The following is a 25,815-nucleotide window of genomic DNA, read 5'->3' as shown; positions in this document are numbered from 1 at the left end:
CAAAAGTTTATTTAGGAGCTCTTGGTTTCAGGGATCTCAATCCATAAATGGCAAACTCCATTCCCTGGGGCCTGAGATGAGGCATAATATCATGGTGGAAGGTACTTAACAAAAACAAAATATAAACCCCAAAGGCACATCCCAAGACACTCCATTAATCCCTTCCCCTTTCAGGGGATTAAAGCACTAATAAGGTTAAATCTCTTATAACCAAATCATTCCATCTCTAAACTTTCCTACATTATCTCATACATGAGCTTTTGGGGAACACCTAATTTTGAAACCATAATACAGATTCATCAAGGAACAGAAAATGTGTCATCTTTTCAGAGGATTTTTATAGGTCCTCAATTTAGCCTAGTCCTTGGAAATTTCTCAAGTGTATAAGTGTTCAAATGAATGTCATATATTTTAAACTTTTTGGAGCCCATCCAAGCATTTCAAATACTAATCCTGGCAGAATTTCCCTTTAAGGATATCCTGCAGAGAACTGGTTACTTGTAATTTTAAGTACAAATTGACAAGGAGTGATTTTTTCAGTCCAGTAGGAGTCAGCTTTGTGCATCTCATAAGGCCTGGAGGAAATACAGGGATCCTATTTTTTTCCCACAAACTTAAAAAGCAGCAGTTGGGAGGCATCCTCAGCGCTGGTGTTCTCTCTATTCCTTTTGGAGTTGATGTATGCATTTGAGGGGAAACGAAATCATCATATATTCTCATTTAATGCTCTTTTAAGTCACAGGAAGAAGCTACTTTAAGAAAAAGTGAGTTTTCAACCCCTATTTTCTTTGTGTTTCATTTACGTTGTGTTTTGACGTCTTGAATTTTTGTGAGGATGAGAGATTTTTTATAAACTTTCCAGTGACTTCAGAAAAAAACTTTTCTTTAGTGAGTAAGTACATACCTTATAGTTTCTTAACCATTTGAACTAACAGTTATTGAATTGTATATCTTGAGCTGTCCAGACTTCTCATTTTGATGGTGTGAGTATGAGGCCAGCAGAGGGGCAAATAACTCTGGAGGTGCCTCCTGAGTTTCTGTAATATCTTCATAAATGGGCATTGTGGTTAAAAAAATAAAAAAGGTGGAGGGGAGGAAATTCTAGGTTTTATTTGGCTTAATTTATTTGAATGAATAACATTATCACTGAGGATATTTTATTACTGAATTTATATTTCTTGAGTACATTTTAAAGTCACAGATTTTAAGCAAAAGGAGTTAATGAGATTCTTGTTATTTTCAAGAAAAATCTGCCTACTTTCCAGAAACAGGCATATAACAATTCATGATCTTAGGTTTCCTATAATTTAATTAAAATATTTGTGTCCCACCGATGCAGATATATAATGCACCCCATCAGTATAAAGGGCTTCTATTTGAAACTGAGGTAGCATTATTTAAGTAGAACGCATGCATCCCATTTGTGCTTATGCTTTCTTTCTCGCTATTTTAGGGATGCTTTCTTTGGTGTCTGTCATCCATTTGAAAACCAAATGCAGCTTCGCAGCTGTCAGTTTGGATTTCAGAACTGTGAAAACTAAAAGAAATCATTAATAAAATGTGTAATTCTTATACATAAAATGTAAAAAATCCTCACATCCTGTTAGCCATTGTTTCACATCTGCAATATTGTCATGTGTAAATTAGGTACTTTTAGGTACTTTTACTAGCAAAGTATATAGATAAAAATGTAACACAGATATTGCAAGCAAGCATCATAGAAGATATTTCTTAGCATATGTGTTATGATATATGCCTGAAGCCATGATCCAAAATTGCTTGAAGGGGAAGGAAAACTTTGATGCCTGTTTTCTGCATCATGCCAATTCTGGGGCTGTTCTACCTAAACAAGAGTAACAGATTTGTGTTTTTAATGTAACACCACCTCACTGACAAGCTTACTTCTTGTGTTTATTATACTTGCCAATAACATTTTGAGTAAAGCTGGATTAATTTGGGCTTATTAGGCAAGCATAGAATTTTTTTTGAAAATAATTGTCTATATATAACATTTTAGAGAAGCTTTAGGTTTTTTGTTTGTTTCCAGTCTAGGAAATGTGATCCTTTTTGAAATGAAAACCAGATGCTAGGGCTCACAAGGGAAGTTCTGAATCAGATGTCAGTTAAATAAGTTTGCATTTCCCTGTTCTTATAATTACATTTCCTCCCTGGTTGTCATAATTTTTCTTGTTACCTTTGCGTACTGTATATGAGACTTTGAAGAGAAGGAGAAGGGAGGAAAGGGAAAGGACTTCTTCCCATCAAAACACCTCCAATCTTTTCCAGATGACCAGCTTGAGCATTTACCTATCTACATCAGCCCAAATTGGTCTCATAGTTCCCGTTAAGAATCTGATAGGATCAATAGTGGGAAGGAGCATTAAGGGCAAGCCAGTAAAAAAGAAAAAAGAAAAAAAAATCAAGCATAGGTTTTGCCCTGGAATGCTTTACAAAATGCCCGCATAATTTATATGGTTTCTTTCCATTGTCCCTTTGGCTCTGACTAAACAACTCTACTTGGGTGTCTCACAATATTCTCAATATTCATCAATCATCATAATCTAAAGGTAAACTAATCATTTCCTTCTCTTCCTCTCTCTACTCCCCTCAGTTGTACCCTCATATAATAAATGATGCATCATCCAACCAGTCACTCAAGCCAGAAATTGTGGATAAACTAACTTCTTCTCTCCTTAATTCATGTACCAGATATACATCCAACTTGTGCCATTGTGACCTCATAAATTCATCTACTTCCTTCCTTTGTCACTACTGCCACCTATTTCACCCAGCCATCTTCTTTCACTTGGTTAACAGAAGTCCTTTAACTGGTCTTCCTGCCTCTAGAATCACTCTCTTCCTCTGTACACTCTATACTAAATTTATATAGTACCCAAATTCCTTCTCAGGGAACTCATTCTTAGAGAAGCAATACAGTGGATTGTCCCAAATCCCATCAAAATTTAGGGTGCTCAGAACCACTTCCCAGTTTTTGTTAAAATGCAGATTCTGGTTTTGTCAATCTGGGTGTGTGTTGGAGCTCTTGAGTTCCTAACAAGAAAGATCCCAGGTGATGTTGAAACTATTATGTCATGGACAACATTGAGAAGCAAGGATCTAGGATATGCTATTTTGTGCCAGACTGGCTGAAGTTCAAATCACAGTTATGCCACCTATAACTTCAGAGAACTTAGAGATGTCACTTAGCCTCTGTGTGTCTGGTTTTCTTTGTCTATAAAATGGAGATCATAATGGTGTACCTCTTCCTTAAGTTCAATGTAGCAAATGAATATACTGATTTTAAAATTATTTACAATAATGCCTGGCACGGAGTGCTAGTCACTATTATTACATGTCAAGACTGAATAATTTAGCCTTTACGTCTGTTTTTTATCTTTCAGTACTTGGCATACGCACACACACACACACACACACATACACACAACATTTCAGCCACACTGAATGATCTTCAGCAAATGAAGAACAGGGCAAATGCTTCTTTTCTATCAGGCCTCCCTGGGTATTTTTCTGCAAATCACTCTGCATACAACCTAACACATCTCAACTATTTTCACCTTTTCGGCTCTCATCTTAGGTGCTGAAGTCCCTTGTAATACTGAACAACCACCTCCCATCGAGTTATATATTTGGCTCCACTCTAATAATACCAATGTGCCCCTATTGGACACACTGTAATCTAATTCCTTTGTGTATCTGAGAAGAGCATGAGACTGTGACAATTACCACTCAATTTCCACCATCCTACGTACTCCTTTGCAAGTCATGGATGATCAATAAACAATGAATGCACTTTAAACACACATTTTCAAAGACCTATAAAATGAGAAATAGAGACAAGAATAAAAATCTTTAAGATCTGGGTCTTTTTTTTTTTAAAAAAAAAAAAAAAAAAAGGAAATAAGGTTTAGAATAGGTCGACTTTCTTTCCCAATGTTGCCTCTGCGTTAGTCTGTGACTCCATAGGAAAAAAATAAATGCATAATCATATATTTAAAATATACATTCAAGTTGGATGTATATTTACTTTATATTAGGGTAACAATAAAACTCTGTGTGTGTGTGTGTACACACACACACACACATACATATAAATGAGATATCATCATTTATTCAGCTATTATCAAAGGATACTGAAAGAGACTGAAAACACTATGCATGGCACCAAAATGACTTTTCTCTGAGAATAATTTGGGTTTCTTGTTTTATCAGGGTAATTAGTTTGTGTGAAAATTTAGATATATGGTGATGAGAAGGTGAATTCAAACCTAGAAGAATTTTTAGTTCACATAAGATGCAGGGGCATGTCAACAACAAGTCCTAAATTCATTAAAGGAACAGGCCTGGCTCATAATGTGAGAGCAGCAGTATGGCATCTAGAAGAGTCAAGGTTTTGAAATCTGGTCTGTTCTGAGTTCTCTGTGTACTTGGGCAAGTTACTTCTTTCCAGGCCTTTAAGATTAAATAAAACATCAGGTAGCACTCTATATTAGGGTAACAAAAAACTGTTTATTTTTCCTTCTTCTCAAATTCTTCTGTTATAATTTTGTCTCTACTAGAATATCTAACTTAATATTTAACAAAGTTTTGAGGTTTTATTTATTTATTTATTGGTTATTAATTTTGCCAGAACAGAACTCAGCAAATCCTTAGTTATATTTTTCATTATTATTTTGAAATTTCTCCCCTCACATTATTTAAGAATATACTTTTTAATATTATTTCTAATTTCATTGCAATTACAACACTAAAGAAGTGGAGTGGAGAAATGGGCTTCTGGGATTCTTGTTTTCCAGTTTGATTTTTGTTTCCTTACTAATCTCTTAAAATTCTTCATAAAATAATTTAAGTAACATGACAGTCACATGACACCTAATACTTTTTAAAGTACTAATAGTCATACTAGCCAAGATATCAAATTATTCACCATGTTTTACACAGCCAAAAAAATCACACATATTTTTTTCATTTCTATATTAATTCACTTATTCACCAATTAGATCAAATTAATATAGATCTATAGAAGAATCAGTTAAGGTGTTCAAGTTTCTCATATCATGAAATTACATTGTGCTAATTATCATCCAAGAGGCTCCTATGGACAGGAGTTGCCCATTACAAATTTTAACTAAATGTGTCTCAGTATAAAATAAGAATCTCTCAAATTTTTTCTAAGAATTTTTCTTCACATAAAGATCAACACTTCATCAGCAGATTTATGGGTATAATTTGCATTTGGAAAAATGAAATCATCTTACACCAAACTGTTGTGGTGTCTAAATTAAGATTTAATTTTTAAAAATAATTCCTTGTCTTATAATACATTAAGCCTAATTATCTCTTCTCCTAGAACATTTTTATAATTATACAATCTCTGAAGACTCTAACCTTTGACCAATAATTTTTGAATTGAACAATTGAACTTTAATTTTGTTTGATATCTTCATTATTGTCAAAGTGATGTATTAGAACGTATCATTTAGAAAGAATTGGAAATTAAAACTCAAAAAAACTCAACAACCTCAATCAAGAGGCTTAACATTTGAGCGTATTTTCTTCTAAACCTGTTTTTTACTTTAAAAAAAAATACGTAATTGAGATCACACTGATTATTCTATTTCATACTTTTTTAACTTAAAGCAATATTTTAAGTATTTCACCATTCCATTAAATACTATTCCAAACTCCATTGTTAATGACTTCTAGTATTTTAAATGTCATTTAGTAAATTCTAATTAAAGCTTATTACATACTTCAGCAAACACCAGCAAAATATAATTAAAAGCACAATATATATTTTGAAACTAACTATAGACTACAGGTCAGCAAATATTTTCAGTAAAGACACATATTAAACATTTTAGGCTTCAGAACTATGCATGTCTACTGCTATAGCTGCTAAGTAGTCAAAGACTGTCTCTGATGAATGAGTGTGGCTGTAGAACTCTATAATAGAGTTCCAATAGAACTCTATTTATGGACATCAAAATTTGAAATTTATGTAATTGCCTGTGTTAAAAATATATTATTCATTTGATATTACTTTCTATTGTTTAAAAATGTAAAAGCTATGTTTAGGTCCCTGGCCTTTCAAAAACAGGGAGGCAGTGGCTACATTTGGCCCTACATTTGGCTACAGTGACGTCACCTCTCTCCTAGAGCCTGGTTTCAAGAACCCTACCTTCCAAGGTTGAACATATGCATATTCATGTGTTTTTGAGAATAGGTAAGTAGCTTTCAACAGATGCTAAAAAAATATTAAATATAAGTTATTAAGATACTCTGATGTAGAAAAGACACAGAAAAGCACTTTATAAACCATAAATCCCTATTAAAATGAATATCAGTACTTTAGTTTAGTTTGTTTTTTTAGAGAGAGAAGAGAGAGAGAATTTTTTTATTTATTTTTCAGTTTTCGGAGGACACAACATCTTTATTTTATTTTTATGTGGTTCTGAGGATCGAACCCAGCACCCCGCGCTTGCCAGGCGAGCACGTTACCACTTGAGCCACATCCCCAGCCCCAAGTACTTTAGTTTTTTGTTGTTTGGTTGGTTGTTTTTGGGTACCAGGGATTGAACTCAGGTGCACTCAACCACTGAGCCACATCCCCAGCCCAATTTTGTATTTTATTTAGAGACAGGGTCTCACTTAATTGCTTAGCACCTTGCTTTTTTGCTGAGGCTGGCTTTTGAATTTGAGATCCTTCTGCCTCAGCCTCCTGAACCGCTGGATTACAGGCAAGCATCACTGCACCTGACTCATATCAGTACTTTAATTATGATAATATTTACTTAGACACCGAAGGATCTGAGAAAAATTAATGGAAATAAATGTCTGCCATTAACAGAATTCTACCTGGGAAACTGATACTTGAAATCTAAAAATGTAATAAACTGTAATCTAAAAAAAAAAAAAATCAGTAACCAGTTAAATTTACAGAAAAAAATATGAATTAATAGTTATTCCAGATGAGATAATTGGAATGTTTATTGTTGTGTTTGGGATTTTTTTGTTTTGTTTTTTGAAAGATTCAAGAATTTACAAATAATGCTATTCAATCATTCAGCTTGGTTTTGTTAGTTACTTTTTAAACTATAATAACTAGCATAATCAGAAAAAGGTAATGCTTCTTAATTTAATATTTAATATTCTGGTTAATAGAAGTTTATATATACATTTTTATATATTTGTGTGTGTGTATATATATACACACAAATATATATATTTGTGTGTATATATATATATCCATTATTGTTATATATGAGTACATTTTTAAATTCCACTTAATCATGTACATCTCCTTTCAGAATTCTCAATTGAGCAATACACACAGGGTACTATATATGGATCATGTTATTATCAGTTTCATTATTGTTAAAACTGAACAGGGAAACAAAAATTGCATAGTTGAGCCTCTTCCTAGTGGGAGTGAGGAAGTGGGCACCTCAGTCTCTTCTCCAGGTGGGACAGTTGCAGGGGATTCCCTCCAGGGAAGCAAAATGTGAGGTATGTGCATTGACATTTCCAACAGAGTGAGGGAAAGAACATGTGCCCCTTTGCTCAGTTATCAGTAAAAGTGACTATTCTGGTGGAGAAGAATGAGTGAGCCTCGGGAAAGGGAGGTATTTTACCTTGAATACTTTCAAAGAGAGAAATTTCTAAAAAGGGGAAACTGAAGGAGTGAGAGTTTCTCTCATATGATTTTTAATTCAAGAAAACATTCTTGGCCTATTTTAAATGTAAGTCATCCATGAAAATTGTTGAAATACCAGGTCAGAGAAATTTTTAGTTCATAGAATACATCCGAGCTTTGTCTTTGCAGTGTTATCTTCAGTTGGTTAAGAAGAAAAAAATAATAAGCTAAATGTATTTGCAGCTTTTAAAGTTCTCACATGTAAAAATAGCTTAAATGTGACCCTTCTGTTTTCCAAGCATGGACTGATGCTGCCTTCCAGGTGTGATCCCTGTAGTAATTCTAGTGACAGTCATTTGCCGGTGTCCATGCCCTTTGTCACTAATCCACTGCCTCCCACAACCGGGATATGCCCTCTGCTTAGGAACCCTCCCAGCACACACTTTTTCTTAGATACTATTCTTTGTTGGTGGTGGGGAGTGCCAGGGATTGAACTCAGGGGCGCTCAACCACTGAACCACATCCCCAACCCTATTTTGTATTTTATTTAGAAACAGGGTCTCACTGAGTTGCTTAGCACCTAAGTTGCTGGCTTTGAAGTCACCATCCTCTTGCCTCAGCCTGCCCAGCCACTGGGATTATAGCAAACGCCACCATGCCCAGCTGAGAGTCTATTCTTTATTGAACCTTCAAGGCAGAAGTTTTGCCTAGAGTTTGAAAAGAGGTAAATGGCTTCTCAAAACTAGAAGAAGCTTTACCTAGAGTTTTCTAGAAGTTTCCTGAAATTATCAGAGCACCCTGTGCATCTCTCCAACATTTCCACAAGACCTCTTTCCTTTCATCTCTCACTCCCTTTCATTCACAGATATTTACTGAGGGCTCATCATATGCTGGCAATATAACAGACAGCACGAGTCTAATGTGAACATAGTATGTCCCCTGCATTTTTTATTAAACAGGAAAGAGGTGAGAATGTAGAGCCCAAGGTCTGTTCTAAAGGAAGAATGATGGAGTAAAGAAATGGTGTGTGTGTGTGTGTGTGTGTGTGTGTGTGTGTGTGTGAAAGAGAGAGAGAGAGAGAGAGAGAGAGAGAGAGAGAGAGAGAGAGAGAGAGAGAGAGATCAGCATGTGAGCTTTTTGACCCGGTCTTATCTTCATTGCCAAACACTATTGGGAGCCAAAGTTAACACTTAAAGAGATTTAACAGAATCTACACAATGAAAGTACAGTACTTAGAGGTCTGCTTGTTACTGTTGTTTTAAAATATGAGATAGACAGACTGCATACAATGCCCAAGTGCAAAAGGTCTTCAGTGCTATGTTAAGAGATTGAATTAATGAAGGTCACCAAAAGCAGAATGATTCAAAATCAAATAATTTAAAGTCTCCAGATTGGCTTCTTTTGTAATAGGAGTGGAGTGGCTATTTAGTTGTAAAGCTGTTCTATAGCTGAAACTCTTGACTTCTTTATTCTACATTCATTCAACACATGTTTGCGCTAGGCTTTGTTTCAGGCACCAGGGACACAACCCTGAGCAAAACCGAAAGGTCCCTGCTATGTTTGTGTGACCCTTGGGAATGGCCTTAAGAATTCACATGTTAAGGAATGTTTAGAATGGAATCTAAAATTATACTAAACCATAACTAATATTTATCAACTAATACTCTGAACATTTGGCTTCCATGGGAATGGTAACAGATCATCCCCTTTTTTATATACAGAATTATCAAAAAAACCAAATCATCATCAACATGTTCTGTTTCCAAAGCACTAAATATACAACTGCTGAATGAGGGCTGCAAGTACTTTCACTACAATCATTTTTGACACATGCTAAGAAACAACTTTGCCTAAATCTTTGAGAACAGATAAAACTTAAAGCTGGTGTTAAATATTGAATAATCCTCCCCACCATCACTATGACCAACAAATTTTAAACTATTCAAAGAATAGATGGTAATTATTGATTCATATTATCACCAAAGTACAGGACACAGCTCTGCCTTGGTAGGAGGTAGATTATTTTGTTTCAGGTATAAATACTGAAAAAATTAGATATCAGTCTCCACCTTCCAACTCCAATCCAACATCCCTCCATACATACCACACGTACATCTCATATGCACACATCACTACCTCACTTTCTTAAGTGAGGATCCAACTTTTGTTTTAGATTTTTCATTCCAACCTCCATAGTAATTTAATAATAACTATAATAAACAAAAACAAGTAAAAATTGAGCTTTCTTCAACGCTGGAGGGAATTTGTACTTCCTTTGAAGATAATTGTTTCATTTCATTTAGCCACAGGCAGCTTGGCTTCGGGCAAGAATGAACCTCTCTGATTATGCATATGAAGCTGTTACCTGCACAGTAATTAAAACATGGAGTGACAGACGCATATAAGAGGGCTTTCATCTCTCTTCTTGTTTATTTTCAAAAAAACATGGCAATAAGCAAAGCTGTCTTTTCAAACAAGCTTTTTGCCCATTTCCATATGGAAAAACCAAACCAAACAACAAAAAAAAATGGCTTCTAATAGATGCTGAGAAACCTGAATTCTTGCTAGAGCATACTTACTAGTGGGCCAGCTTAAAAAACAAAAAATCAATATGCCCCTCCAAACTCAGTTTTTCTTGTTTGTTTGATGGAAAGAACAAGCTAAAGAGCAAACTAGGGATTTCAAAAACCCCTCCCAGCTCCTGGATTTAGTGGTTCTGTGAAGATGAGTTTGGATCAGAGGTGTGTTTTTTAAAGGAAAGAAAAAATAACAAAATGACTGAGCACTAAGAGGCTTTATTGCTAAATACCTTTATCTGCACAGGGAATTCCTTTTCTCTGCGTTTCCCTACAATTCTCCCTCAGCTCTTCCTTTTTCCTCCCCTCCTCCCTCTTCCTTATACTTCTCCTTCTCTTTCTCTTTTCTCCAGTATTTGGAATTTAATTTTTAGTAAACTATAATGGAAAATGCTAGTTAGTTGTACAGCTATTCGTTGCAGAGCAGAATTCCTTTCTTTTATTTGAAAAAATAAGTTCATAAAGAGCAAAGCTTAGAAAAAAGTTGAGCACAATGACCAAAATAATGACAAATTTAAGATTGTCTTTAAGTGGGTCACTAAACTGGCATCTAATTTTGGCTGATATTAAAAGAAAATCTGTTATTTTTATTTAACAACCTGATCCTAAATAGATCACTCATCGCAAACATAATAAAAATAGAAGCTTGTTATATATAATTCATTTGGATTATAATGTGGGGATTTTTAAATTAAATATTTAGAAAACTTTATTTGGATGATGAGCTCCTAACAGGAGAGAAAGACTAGTTGTACAAATACCTTCTTGGAACTTAGTTTCTATCCCTGTAAAATGAGGACTTGAAACTGATTTCTCTCTGGTTCTTACATTCTATGATCCAGAACAGGAGATTCTCTGTATACAGATGTTAAGATTTGATTTAATTTTTTAAAATAGTGATTTCCTACATTTGCTACATTTCAAAGGTACAAAGTGTGCTACATAGTAAAAAATAAATCCTGCTGCCTTCCCTGTCTCTTCATCACTATTTTTTGTGTCCTCAATAGTAACTCTAGGTATTTTTAAATTAAATGAAGTTGATGGGGAAGTCAACTTGGGTTTTGATCAATACTAAACATTATATATCTATTAGAATAACAAATTAAATATAGTCTTAATTTTTTTGTCGTTTTCCGTCTACCATTATTTCCTACACACTTTCTTCCTCAGTTATGTTCATATTTTTATAATTCCTAATAATTTTAAGATAGTTTGATATGTATTATCTCATTTGCTCTAAAGCATTATCTACAAATATCATTTATAAAAGTTTACCTTGTGAGGCTGATTATGTCATGTTTTTGCCATACGTGTATTTATTTTTTATTCAAAAGATGCCTAGTTATAATTTTATAAGGGCTGGGGTTGTGTCTCAGTGGTAGAGCTCTAGCCTAGCACTAGTGAGGTCCTGGGCTCTATCCTCAGCACCACATAAAAATAAATAAAATAAAATTATAGAGTCCAACTACAACTACAAAATAAGTATTAAAAAATAAATAAATTGATAAATAATAATTGCCTATCAAATATAAAGTGATGGCATGATTTATTAATATAATGTGGAATCATTAAATCAAGCTAATTAAAAATCATACATACATTTGGATTTTGCCAAGTTATGTATTGTCAAAATGCCTAGTGGGATCTCATAATGGAGTGGTTTTATAAAGCATTACTATGATCCAGTCCCCCTAAATCATGAGAATTATTCACTGAGAGTTAAGAATTCGAAGGAAGATTTGAAACTTCAACAATATAAGAAGTGGTGTCTTATGACAGATCTTTGGAGATAGGCTGCTGGATCTCAGAAAAGTGCCAAGGTTGGGGCCTTCCTAGGTCTGCAAAGGATCAAAGAGAGCACTCCAGTTATCAAAATGTCCCACTACACCCTCAGCCCTCTGCAGACTTAATGAGAGTCTAAAGGCTACAATGACCACTGTTTTTATTTTTTTATTTGTTCTTTTTAGATATACATGACAATATGATGTATTTTGACATATTATACATACATGGAATATAACTTTCCATATTACCACTGTTTTTGGAAACAGATTTTTAAAAGATGTAAAGAGATGGTGAAACTATATTCTATACCTAGACCCATCAGCAAAACTGTTGGTAGACTTGCAAAGATGTAAGATACTGGTATCCCTTGATGAGGCCTGCCAAATCTAGAGGAAAAGAAACAATGTATCCCAGAGACTTGTTGGGAGAAAAGAAACAATGTATCTGGAGACTTAGAAATCAAGGGAAGGCTGCTCACTATGCTCTTATGTGGAGCACCTTTTAGACAAAAGAAACCAGGACATTGCCCCCAATGGAACATTCCAAGACAGGAGATGGCTTTTGAACTTGAGCCATATTCACTTTCAATAAAGTAGGGATCCTTTACAAGTTACTATCAGTTTTACTTGAGACATTTTCAGAGATTATTCAATAAGAGTTGGGTACTGGTGACTCCAATTAGAGTACAGAAAAGAGGAAGACATAATTGTTGATCTGAGTGAGTACGCATTTTGGTGGTAAGGGATATACCAAGCTCCAAAAGATTTATAATATGAGGTAAAATTCAAAACATATTTAAGAAACATGAAAGGTTTTCATTAAGCATGTTACAAATAATACAGTTTCTGAATATGCCCTCATACATCTTAGAATTAAAAGGCTAGCATCTTAATAGGCTCTTCTTACTTCAGAAGGCCCAGAAATGAGCTCTTCTCTCATCCTTAAGTTTTATGAATTTTAAGAAGATCATAAACCAACAGAATCTAATACACACTAGTGCCAGGATACATGAAAGTCAATATATTATATAGTTAGTCTTGTATAAGCTCAGGAAAGAATTATGTGATCATGAAATCTTATTTATTGCTTTTAGTTGAATGGCTGAAAGTTCTTCCTAATTTTTTTAACTGAAGTTGTCATTTATGTAAATCATGGATTTTATAAACCTGTTTTATAGCTCTATTAGATAAAGAATATTTAATCTGATCTATCATTATAAATTGGTATAAATTAAGTACACTCTTCATTTTATTGGGCAGTTTCCAATGATATCCTTACATTAGCAGAGTAGAAACTGTTCATTATATTTGAAAATATATTTGTTTAAAGAAAATCATAGAAAATATTTTTGTTAATTCTCTTACATTATGAATAGCATATGCTTTTATTTTTTGAAGATTATACAGTGTAAAGATAATCAAATAGAGTGTGGTGATTAGATAGCTCTGCGAAGTTCCTCTAAGTTCCTGGAGGAAGGATTATTAACCAAAACTGCTCTCAAGCAACTGTTTAAACTGAATATATCTTTTATCCATTGAAGGTGATTCAATTCCATAAGGACTGATTTTTTTCCCATCACTGGCTATTAAAGAAAATTTGTTTACCTGAAAGAATGCAAGAAAATAATAACCATCTTGGTCTTATACTGATAAATTCATAATCTCTCTACAGTTCAGGAAATTAAATTCAAGAGTGGAAAAAAGTTATACAAAGACATTATCTTTCTTTCTGATAATGAGCATTTCACCAGACCATGGCAAATCTTTTATGTGATGTTAGCCACGAAATAGTAAGCTCTGAAATTTTTCAGCTAATTAATGTGTGTTACAGATGTGGCCTGGGTTAAAGGTTTGAATCTTCCTCAGTAATCTTAGTTTCCACAATGGACAGATCACACTCTGCTAGATCACCTTGCATGTGTCAATATATATGCATTGGGAAGGAGGTAAAATCAACGCTAATTAGCCAGATGAATGAAGCCCCCTCTGCACTGCTAAGAACAAACAGCTCCTAGTGTCCAGGCTCTGGCAGTAGTTGAATATGATGAAGAAATCTCTAAACAGAATGGAAAACCAAAAACAAAACTCCTGTCATGATTAATAATTTCAAGTAACTATTTAGAGTACTTGTTGAATATTCCAAGGGACATAGAGAGGAGAATACTTGCTCATTTGTATTACATCTGTAGTGTCCTCAAGGTCCATCTCTAGGAAACAGAGCTGATTTGGAGATTCATATGCTATCTCTACCAGGTGCTGAGCCTGTGTGAAATACTATTAGATAAATTATGTCTTTGAGTTCAATTCTTGTCTATACCAAACCCATGCACCAAATCAAATCCTCAAACAAGTCTTGTGAAAAACCCCAAGAAAACATAAGTACTGAATTTGCCCTTCCAAAACACCTTTCACAGGAATGACAGAACAAGATTTCAGGGAGTGGAAGGGCAGACTCAATATCTTTGAAGTGACTTAGTTCCTTTGGGATCAAAAGAGAGGCAAGCATAACGATGGGTTTAACAGCAGGAAGTTAGATCTGGAGAGGCAGAGATCTAGATAAGCCAGTTCATCCTTAAAGAATCATACTTTTTTTTTTTAAGAACAAAGTTTTGATAAAATATTTCTACATTTCTGCCTTATTAGGAATTATATTTACCTCTATTTTCAGTAATAGCTATCATAATTGCATGATTCTGAAAGAATTATCTCAAAAAAAAATCATGTGAAGTGCTGTTTTTTTTTTCTTTGTTGGTATCCACAAAACAAATTAACCAGATGGAAAGCTCTAGTCAGCTGTTTTATTTCATGGGAGAGTAGTTCATCAGCTCTCAGGAGAATTTGTGTTCGACCTCTCCACACAAGACATTGAGCTTCCAACAAACTGGGCTTGCAAGTATATCCCTAGAGACTAATATCAAACATTCCACCACAATTCTATGATGCTTGTTTTAGGTTATTTTTGATTGATGGCCTGAAGTTATGGCTTTAGTTATTTTTAAGATTGTTTGTTGAGTTTTTAAAAAGTAGCATTTGAAGTGGAAAGAAAATAGCCTCGTTCTTCAAAATGTGAACAACAGTTACAATTGCTCGTTTTGCATTAAGCCGAGTGTTCCTATAGACAATTCACTATGGCTTTTCCATTCTTACATCCCACTTGATCCTGGTGTAGGCCCACAAGCAGCTAATATTGTTCTCATTTTATACTTAAAAAAAAATAAGGGCCAGAAAAGTTAATTGGCTTCTAAAACAGAGCAAATTGTATGCAAGTGCTGAAGCATCCGGGGCAAGAATCTGCAGCTTCTGATTTCTAGCTCAGTACTTTTCTCAGTCTCTGGTTATCAGCAAAAAAAATAAATAAGGAGGTACACACAGCTCCACTCCACCTCACCCTCAGAAACAGAATAAAAGAAGAAAGGGAAACCTAAAAGTAGATCCCTATTTACTAGTTATTATAACACCTCCATAGATTTGAAGTATGTGAATTTTTTTTCTTCCTCAAAACCTACTTATTCCCTCTGGCTTGTCATATTCAGACTAGTAATAAATGTGGAGGATTTATTTCCCTCATGTATTTCACTTAACTCCCCAAAATATTATCAAATTTGGCCACTCATTACATCAAAAACACTGGAGCTACCACCATGAACCGCAGAGGACACTGTCCTTGTCATCCAATAAAGACACAGTAGTTCCAAAGCCCTGTGCACAGACCTGGGAAGGCCAATACCACTTTCAACAGAGAATTGAAGTGTCTCATCAAGCACTTCAAAAACTGTTTAATCGAAGCTCTTTGGTGCCCCAAGTTGAGAGAAAACCCTATTAATAGTACTAAACAATCAGCAGCCTACATCTGTAGGCTAAGTTATCTTCTTCAGTTGGTGTTCAAAGGGCACTTGAGCTGTCTTCTTCAGCCACTCTCCAGGAATGGTAAAGAAACTCTTTGCACCTTGGCAGACACTGAGGCTCTACCTGCTGTCCTCTATTTATTCTCAGTTCTTTGACATATCTGCCACATGTATAGTATGTGTGAATTAATTCAATATTCCAGTGAACACACTGCATGCAAATTCTTAATTCTTTTCTTTTCAAGCCTTTATCTTTTATTCTATCAATAAAATCCCCTTTGTATATATGCTTTCATTACTACTGGTCTTAGACTTCAAGTTTTCCGTGCATTCATTTATTCAGCTGCAAAACTTATACTGAGATTCTGCTATAACTCCTGAGAGACACAGACAAAGTAAGTGATTAGGTGATGTCCTCCACCCTTGAGAGCTAACAATCCAGTGAAAGAGACACACATAGAACTAAACAACTGTAACAAAACACAGAAAGAAAGAAAAAAAAAAGATCAACTTAACCCTGAGCAGTTACTGTGTCCTGGGAAATATGAAAGTGCTACAAAGAAAAGGATTTGTAACTGGACCTTGATTGATGAAAAGAAACATCCATCAAGGTAGATGGGCAACAAGGAGAAATGCATTACAGACAGAAGGAAAGTCATGGGTGATGGTAGAAAGGCATAAAGGGCCATAGAGTATTTGAAGAAGAGGAAGTCACTGAAAGTTGCTAAAGCACAGGTGTTGAACAGTGCAGGGCTGGAAATGTAGAACATAAGAAAAGAGAGTAGAGAATATAGTAAAAGTACTCTGTGCTACATAATTGGGTTTAGATTTTGTTTTAAAGTCAAACAAAAGCTGTTAAGAATTTTTTCACAAGGGAAAGAAAATGATGAGTCTGGGAAAGATTTGGGGGAGGGGGATACTTGGGAATTAAACCCAGGGCTTCATACTTGTTAGGCAAGTGCACAAACACTAAGCTACATACTAGTCCTTTTTTAATTTTTATTTTGGGACAGGGTCTCACTAAATTGCCTAGGCTGGGCCTGAAACTTTCAATCTTCTGCCTTGGCCTTTCTGGTAGCCAAGACTACAGGTGTGTATCACCAGCTCATCTGAGATTTTTCTTAAGCATTGAGCAAGATGTTCTAGGATTCCTAGGGGAAATTGGGTTTATCAGCAGAGAATACAGACATGTAATAGACATTTGCTTGTTTCTCCACAATACAGTAAGGCGTTTAATAAAATCTTTAGTTCAGTGTAAGCCTGTAGGTCCATTAGAGACGCGAAGAGGGACTAAACTAAGATTTACGAGATGCTTCTGAGGTGAATGGAATGGAGTACCCAAAGAACATGTGCAGGAGTGCAAGTAGAGAGGAGAAGGAACAGCTGCCACCTTTTAGAGCAACCTTGGTCAATGAGACTTCAATAATGCCTTTGACATCAGCCACCTCCCTGCTCTTACAGCAACAATATTCACTAAAATCCTAAATGAGAAAACAACCTAGGTAAATCCAGTTAAGTGTGTTCAAACTAAGATTTTTTAATTAATTTTTAAATTTATATATGACAGTAGAATGCATTACAATTCTTATTATACATTAGAGCCCATTTTTTTCATATTTCTGGTTGTATACAAAGTGTATTTACACCAATTTGTCTCTTCATACTTGTACCAACATTTCTAACCCCCTCCCTTCCCCTCCCACCCCTCTGCCCTATCTAGAGTTCCTCTATTCCTTCTATGCTCCCCCTCCCCACACCCCACTATGAATCAGCCTCCTTATATCAGAGAAAACATTAGAAAAAAAGCATTTGACAAAATACAGCACCCCTTCATATTCAAAACACTAGAAAAATTAGGGGTAACAGGAACATATCTCAACATCATAAATGCTATCTATGCTAAGCTCCAGTCCAACATCATTCAAAATGGAGAAAAATTGAAGGCACTCCCTCAAAAACTTCTTTCACCACTTCTATTTAACATAGTTCTTGAAACACTGGCCAGAGCAATTAGACAAAAGAAATTAAAGGGATACACATAGGAAAATAAGAACTCAAATTAGCACTATTTGCTGATGATATTATTCTGTACCAAGAAGATCCAAAAAGTTCCACCAGAAAACTTCTAGAATTAGTAAATGAATTCAGCAATGTAGCAGGATATAAAAATCAACACCCATAAATCAAATGCATTTCTGTATGCCAGTGACAAATCCTCAAAATGGAAACAAGGAAAACTACCTCATTTACAATAGCCTCAAAAAAAAAAAATACTTGGGAATAAACTTAATGAAAGAGGTGAAAGACCCTACAACAAAAACTAGAGAACACTAAAGAAAGAAATTAAAGAAGACCTTAGAAGATGGAAAGATCTCCCTTGTTCTTGGATAGGCAGAATTAATATTGTCAAAATGACCATACTACCAAAAGCACTATGCAGATTTAATGCAATTCCAATCAAAATCACAATGACATTCCTCATAGAATTAGAAAAATGAAATTCATCTGGAAAAATAAAAGACCCAGAATAGCTAAAGATTTTTCATCTAGTCTCCATCTCCAAAGTTTTGTAAATCAGACAAATTTCAGATTTCAAAATATTGCACTAACATTTTCCAGCAGCATTTTTAATATTCCTTACAACATTTATATTTAAATCCTTTCAAGTTCATCCCTAAAGGAAAGCAAAAATAAATCTGCAGAATCAATGAAAGACCAGAATGGGCAATTGGAAGAGCCATGCAGCACTTCCAGATGAACACAGCATATTTTTACAAGTGAAGCTACTTTGAAACAGCAGATGAAAATTAAGCCACAAAAGCCCACAAGACTTTAAATTGAAGAACAGTGTACTTTTCCGTATGTGCAAAAGTAATAGTTAAGGCATTATTTGCATCTATTAATAAAACTTACAGATCATGTTTTAGAGATAAAAGTAATCTTAAGTAGCATTTGCTCTACCATTTCCTCTATTGTAAGAAACATGATCAATGTGATTATTTTATATAGTATATTACCTCCACTGGAAACAAAAAAAGAACTAATCAAATCAATATAGTAACTTATAATTGGCATTCAGAATAAAGAATATATGATAATTGAACTCCCTAAAGCTATGACACAAAGAAATAAAATTCCTTAAAAGCATATCAGCAAAGATCCATTATTGGAAATTTATAGACTAGTACATTTCAACTACACTATAAGACAAAAGAAGCTCTCTTATTTTATAAACTTGTGTTTATGATCAGAAAGTAATTAAGACACATACAGGTAGTCCTTGATTTGCTTGATACCACATTGACTAAAAATTTTCATATTGGAACTATGTCTTTGCTTTGCACTGTTATATGTTAACTGAGTATTGAGAGAGAAAAGAGAAAGAGGGGAAAGGGAGAAGGGGAAGATGGGACAAAGGAAAGGGGAGACAGGATAGAGGAGAAAGAACATCATTGTCTCCCTTTCCTCTTCCTTGCATCTGCAATCTCCCTCAGCATTTGATTCTTCTATGCAGTTAACAAACATCTCAACATCTTCCCTACTAGAAACTTCCATGAGCAGTATCATCATGCAAAACCCTTTCCTAGGCGTGCTATGTGTTCATTGGATTATTATATGAAAACAAAACAAAATGACAGGATGGTTTAATACATACAATTTCTCCTGATTTGGCATCTGTTAATTTTTAAAAGCTTTTTAAAAAATGACATACATAGAAAAGAATATATATGTATAATAAAGGAAATAACAATCTAGTTTAAGGAACCAAGCATTCCTGATATCTTCAAAATCCTCTGTCCAACTTCCCTATGCTTTTTTAACTTAAGAAATTAGATCTTTTTAAATTGCATCCTAAGTATTTTGTTTATATCAACACACTTTTTTAAAAACCCTTCACAGTATTTATAATCACTAATAATCAATTTTCGCTGATTCAGAACTTTATATAAATGACATTCATATGTACATACTCTGCTGCAGCCAACTTTTCCCACTCAATATTGTGAAGTTCTTTTGTAGTGAGGAGGGTATCCATAGCTCATCTACTTTCATCGCCATATGGCAATATGTTGTATGACCCTTCTTCCATTTACTTATCCATTTTTTCTTTAATGGGTATTCAGACTATTTCTTGCTATGGCTCGTGCATTATTCCTAATGTGGTCTCTAGTAATTGCATTCATATTTGTATATTCACTTTGTATAGAGGAGCTTGTTAATTATCTTTCAATGATTATTAATGGAGAACATGTCCATATTTTAGCCATTTAGTTTTTCCTTTTATGAATCTATTCAGGTCTTTTGCATGTTTATTCAGTTGTCCATTTCTTCCTTATTGCTTTGTATTCTGGATATGAGCTCTTTGTTGATTAATGACTTGCAGTAGCCTCTATGAATCTGTAGCTCATTTTCACTCTTAACTTTGTTTTGAAAAACACAGGTTCTTTAATTTTGTCTAATCTACTAAATAGTCCCAATATGGCAAGTCCTTTTTCTGTCTGTTTAACAAATCTTTTATACTACAAGTTTGTGAAACAGCCTATATTCTCAAAGATCTCTTAACCTTGAGATCTATAACCTAGTGTAAATGATTTTCATATATGATGTGAAGTACTAATCTAGTATCAATCTTTTTCCTATGGAAATATGGTTAACCTAACACCATTTACTGGAAAAAACATTCCTATCTCTCATCATCCATCACTGTGTCCCTTGGATGGATAGATTATGGATTTGTTGCTGAGCTCTCCATTTTGTAGCAGTAATGTGTCAAACCCTGTATTCAGACCATACTGTGCATTGATGGCTGATTCTGAAAGTATTCCCATCTTGTTTCTTGTTCATCTGGAATTTGGCTGTTCTTGAACTTCTGTATTTCTGTATAAGTTACAAAGGCAGCTTGTAAAATCTCTCTCTCTCTCTCTCTCTCTCTCTCTCTCTCTCTCTCTCACACACACACACACACACACACACACCCAAATACACCAATATACCACACTTGCTGGTAGTATTTTATTGTTGTTGTTGGGGATGAGGTGCTGTTTTGCTTTGCCTACCAGACATTGGAGATGCATGTACAATTTTTGTCTGACTTTTCCCCATAGGGTGCAATCCTTATTTGTCACATCCTAAGGGAAGGAGATAATCTTTTGGTGTTTGCACTGAGTTCACTATAATATCAAATTAAGTTGACCTCTGATTTCACACAGTACTCAGTTAATACTATTTACCTTTCTGCCCAAACCTTAGCTGAAGCTGATTAGAATTTCCTAGGATTTGAACTAAGATTGGTTGCATTATTTACTTTAGGATTATCATTGGAATATCTTTGTCTTCTATGAGAAGAGTTTCCTCCCTGACATTTTTTTAATTTAGATTTAAAATGTATCTTCTTATTTTGTGATATCCCAGTGTTATACTTTTCTTTTCCAAAAGAAATGTTGATTTTGTTTCACTTATTTCCATTTCTATTTTTAGAGCTAACTATATAAAACATAATGTGCCTAACACATATAAATGTTCATTGAACAACTAAAAGCAATGGAAATAAACAATAAAATACACCAAAATAAATACACCAAAATATACCAAAGAAAATAAATAAATAAAGCACCAAAAACAAAGTGATTCTGTATGAGAAATGAAAAAATTTTAACAAGAAAAATGACCAATATTACTCATTTTATTTTCTTACCAAATAATATAAAAACAATCAACTCTTTCCTCATTACATGCTATTTTGCCAAGTAAAATATTGTGTCCTTTAAACTCTAAAGATAGTTGTTTTATACTGCCAGTATTTTTATATGCAACTGCGTGTTAACCAATTTTTTTCCTCCTTATTTTCTCTATTGCAATCATGTTCTTCAACCTTCCTTTGGAGAGTTTCCTTTTTAATTTTTTTTTAAGAACAACCTTTAGAATTGCCTTTACTGAGCATATTTTGCTGATAAACAGTTTTTGCCACCCTAAATATGTTTGTGTTTCATCATATTCTTTAAGTCAGCTCCACAGAGTATGCAGGTCTAGAACTTATCTATTTTTCTTAGCTTTATTCCTGGCTTTCATTATTGCTGTTAAGTTATCTGAAAATATGATTATTTGAACATAGTATGCTTTCTCCCTTTGGATGTTTTAAGATCCTCTGTCTTTGTAGTGTAGCAGCTTTATTCTAATGTTTCCTTTCATGATATCAGCTAGGTATTTCTTTCTGAATCTAGGCATTTTGTCATTCATTAAGTTTTTGTAGTTCAATTCTATTTCCAGCCTTTACATAGTCTTTATTTTCTCTATTGTCTTATGTAAGGACTTAGTTCAAATCCCTTTACTTTGTCTTTCAGATCCTTCAGCATTTATTTTATATTTTTTCTTTTTCCCTCTGTGCTATATTTTGTAGTATTTCTTTAATTTTATCCTTAAGTTTATTAAGTTTTCCTTTAACTGATTTTAATCTGCATTTGAATGTTTAAATTTTATTTTAATGATTTTTAAATATTTTTTACTTTTATTGGTTCTTTGGAAAATCTGCCTACTCATTTTTATTCTGAAATTTTCTATGTATAATACTCACTCATGTCTTTGAACATGTTAAATATAATTATTTTACATTTTTGTGTCTTATTTCTCATGCAGAATCACTTTTTTCTGGTGCTTTATTTATTTATTTTCTTTTATGGATTTTACTCATTCTGCTTCTTTTCATTGCTTTTAGTTATTGTGAGCTCATGTTCAATGAAAATTTATGTGTGTGAACTGGAAGCAGGTTGGCTAGACTGGGGCATTCTTTCACAGAGGAATTTCTTCTGCTTATGCCAGATACCATCACAGTACCAACCCAGTTTCATTTTAGACTAAGTCTTTAAGCTGAAACCTAAGGGTTTTCAACTTCAATTGGTAGAATTTCTTAAATGTGAATACCAAGATCATCTTGGCTCAGAATGCACCTGAAGGAGATAGAGATTGTTAACCTTTCTAGCTTCCTACTTTCCTTTTGTTTTTAGCCTCTGAGAATTTTGTTAACTCTTCTGCCAGTTTAGCAGTGCATTTTATTTTGTTTTTCATTCTTAGGAGTACTGTTCTATAAACAGTTTTCTGAATTGTCAGAAATGTGGCCTCCTCATGTACTTTATACCTGTGAAATCTGACATCAGCTGATGTTTACTGAACTGCTGTTTTAAAGACACTATTTACCTCCTGGTGACACTTAATTGGCATTAATATCCATTCTCAAAGTTCTTATTTCCTTCATCTTTCACAATATCATGTGACTCTTTACTTCATCTGCTTTATCTCTTGTCTATAATATAACATGCATTTTTTCATGAGTCCATCTTTTACCTTTGTCTATGCTATAGCTTTCTTTGATGGTTTCCTTCAACGTCATACCATTGCATCTCACCAACTGTTATGGAGTTTAACTAAGAAAAACAGCTAAATTTCTTATTCTAATATGACACTCCAGCCTAATTTTTTGGACATACAGCTCAATACCCCTCTAGTTCAGTTCCCCAATTTTAAAGTACCTAATCTAAATTAATCTTGCCTCCCAACTAGTTTCCTTTCCATGTTCCCAACTCCTATTAAGGGCACACTGATCCTATGAGAAACCTATGTAAAATCCCAGGATGACTCTTTCTGCTAAATTTTCATAACTTCAGCTCAAAGCAAGCCGTGTACCTATTTTAAATCATCAATGATTATATTTTGTCCTCAGACAAAATTTAACTATAGATTGAAACTTAAGCTATAGATGCCCGTGCCTGCTACCTTTTCAAACTTGTCCTCCAACACTTACCTTCTCATGCTCTGTGAACCACTTAGAATAAATTAATTATTATTGTTCATGTGTGTCTCACATTTACAAATATAAGTGCCCTTCCTAATTCTGTTACTCCATCTCAAATACCCTTCCCAACATCTCCAAGAAAAGAAAGGTTTGCACTGGCTAATCATGAGCCTGCAGCTGTAATTCCAACTATTCTAGAGGCTGAGGCAAGAATAGTTGCAACTTAGTGAGACCCTGTCCAAAATAGAAAATAGAAATAAAAAGGGCTGCGGATGTAGCTCAGTGGTAGAACACTTCTGGTTTCAATCCCCAGTACTGCAAGAAAAAAAGAAGAAAAAAATCCTGGGCCTCAGTTTTAACAGGTGTAGTTTTTAAATCCTAGAATTCTGTGTTTTCAACAGTCAAATAATCTTGACCTAAGTGTGGATTCTCATCTGTCAAATTAGAATAATAGTAAAATACTTCAGGGATGAGTGTAAAGATTAATATAAGATTATACACATATGGTAGTTAATACCGTACCCAACTTTCAGGAAACAAGAGTGTTATATAGCATTTCAGTGTTTCCAATATCTATCCAAGTGTAGTAGAGACTATACTTTCCCACTTCAATATCTGTTTCTTGTGATTCAGAGGTTGGGAATCTGAATGTTGATATTGCTGCTTCCAACACCAGTACCACAGCTGTCTCTCACAGCCAAATACAAGTCATGGAACCCTGTAAAACTGACTCCAGGTATAATGAATGGGTAGAAACCACTCACATTATGGAACCTAGTTTACGAGCACAAGCAACAGCAAGAACACACCTTTGATTTCTCATCTACCTTCCAATTTTCACGTGTGTTTCTAATTAATAGAGTCAAATTTGCCTCCCAAGCACTCACTCAATCTGAAAATCCAGGAGAAGATTTTAGCTCTACGATCTCTAACAATCAGAGTTAGAGCCAAGATCAGGAAGGCCCATCATAATATCTACCTCACAATGTATTCAAATGCCATTTCTCCAGGTTGTTGCTGAATTTTTGCTAGCTAAAAATAAGTGTTCTTCCCCTCCTCTGTACTGGTAGTTTTCAACCCTCACTGAACAGTAAAACACCACTTAAAAACCAAAAGATTCTTAGTTTTCATCTCTGCCTCCCAAAATTGATTTATTGGTTTGGGATACGGGTGCGTGCACCTTAGAAATTTTAGAAATTCTTCTAATGGGTAGAAACACAACTCAAAATGTTTATAACTTTTCATTTCTCCTTATCACTTTTTAACTTTAGTGATATATTAAAATGTTCTACTCTTCCTACTATATTATAAACTCTCTAAAGATGGGATGTGAGTCTAATGCATTTTTACATCCTTCACAGCTTCCAGCAGATTACTTTGCAAATAACATATACTTTACATGTTCATCAAATACTTGAATAAATGAATGGTGTGTGCCTTGCAAGAATATTAAAGATAAAAAGCCCAGCATCTAGTCCTTGTCTCTCTTCTTCTTGACATGCCCTTGAGTTATGAAATCTGTTCTGCAAAGCATAGTAAAAATGTAAGTGGACAGACCGATCATGCATTAGCCTTCTTAGCATTAACCCACTATAAAATATAGCAACACAAAATGATATTTTGTTTAGAAAATAATACCTAAGCAACATTCTTGGATATGGAAACTATTGCCAATGAACTCACATTATTTTAGGTAGAAATCTAAAAATACAAAGGAAGGACCTGGAAAAACAAAGCCAAGTCTATTTTTGCTGATTTCTGAATTGTTCTTTCCTCACATGTTCTTTTGATATATTAGTGCATCTCTAAATCAATCTTCTAAAACCACCATATGAACCATATGATAAAAATTCTGATCTTCACAAATTAACGTTTAGATCCCTGAGACAAAAACTACATAGTCCTCCTCCTCTTTCCTACAGCTTCACCTGTTAGGTAATGATCAAAAACAGGTCTTGACCTGCCTTCTAGATACTGTTATTCCCTGAGTACTTAAAAATGTTTACATTAGGGATAAAGAAGAAAAAAGAATGCAAAATGATAATTAGAAAATAATTGGATTTTAAAAATGACTTAGGGGCTGGGGCTGTAGCTCAATGGTAGAGTGCTTGCCTCATACATATGAGGCACTGGGTTCAATCCTCAGTACCACATAAAAATAAATAAGGAT

The 25,815-nt window shown here is 34.3% G+C and overlaps 1 protein-coding gene across 1 annotated transcript in view; it reads left to right on the top strand.

Annotated features, from left to right (window-relative positions):
• The first annotated feature begins 624 nt into the window (after positions 1-624).
• The window catches only part of Fhl5 (four and a half LIM domains 5), a 41,916-nt gene continuing 16,725 nt past the window's right edge, over positions 625-25,815 (top strand). Inside the window, exon 1 of the mRNA XM_027928385.2 lies at positions 625-764. The gene's annotated coding sequence lies outside the window, so the exon portion shown is untranslated. The remainder of the gene's footprint in view (positions 765-25,815) is intronic.

Source organism: Marmota flaviventris, chromosome 6, assembly GCF_047511675.1.
Source record: "Marmota flaviventris isolate mMarFla1 chromosome 6, mMarFla1.hap1, whole genome shotgun sequence".
NCBI lineage: Eukaryota > Metazoa > Chordata > Mammalia > Rodentia > Sciuridae > Marmota > Marmota flaviventris.
Note: the sequence above shows the minus strand (reverse complement) of the source record. Positions and strands in the feature narration are given on the sequence as shown.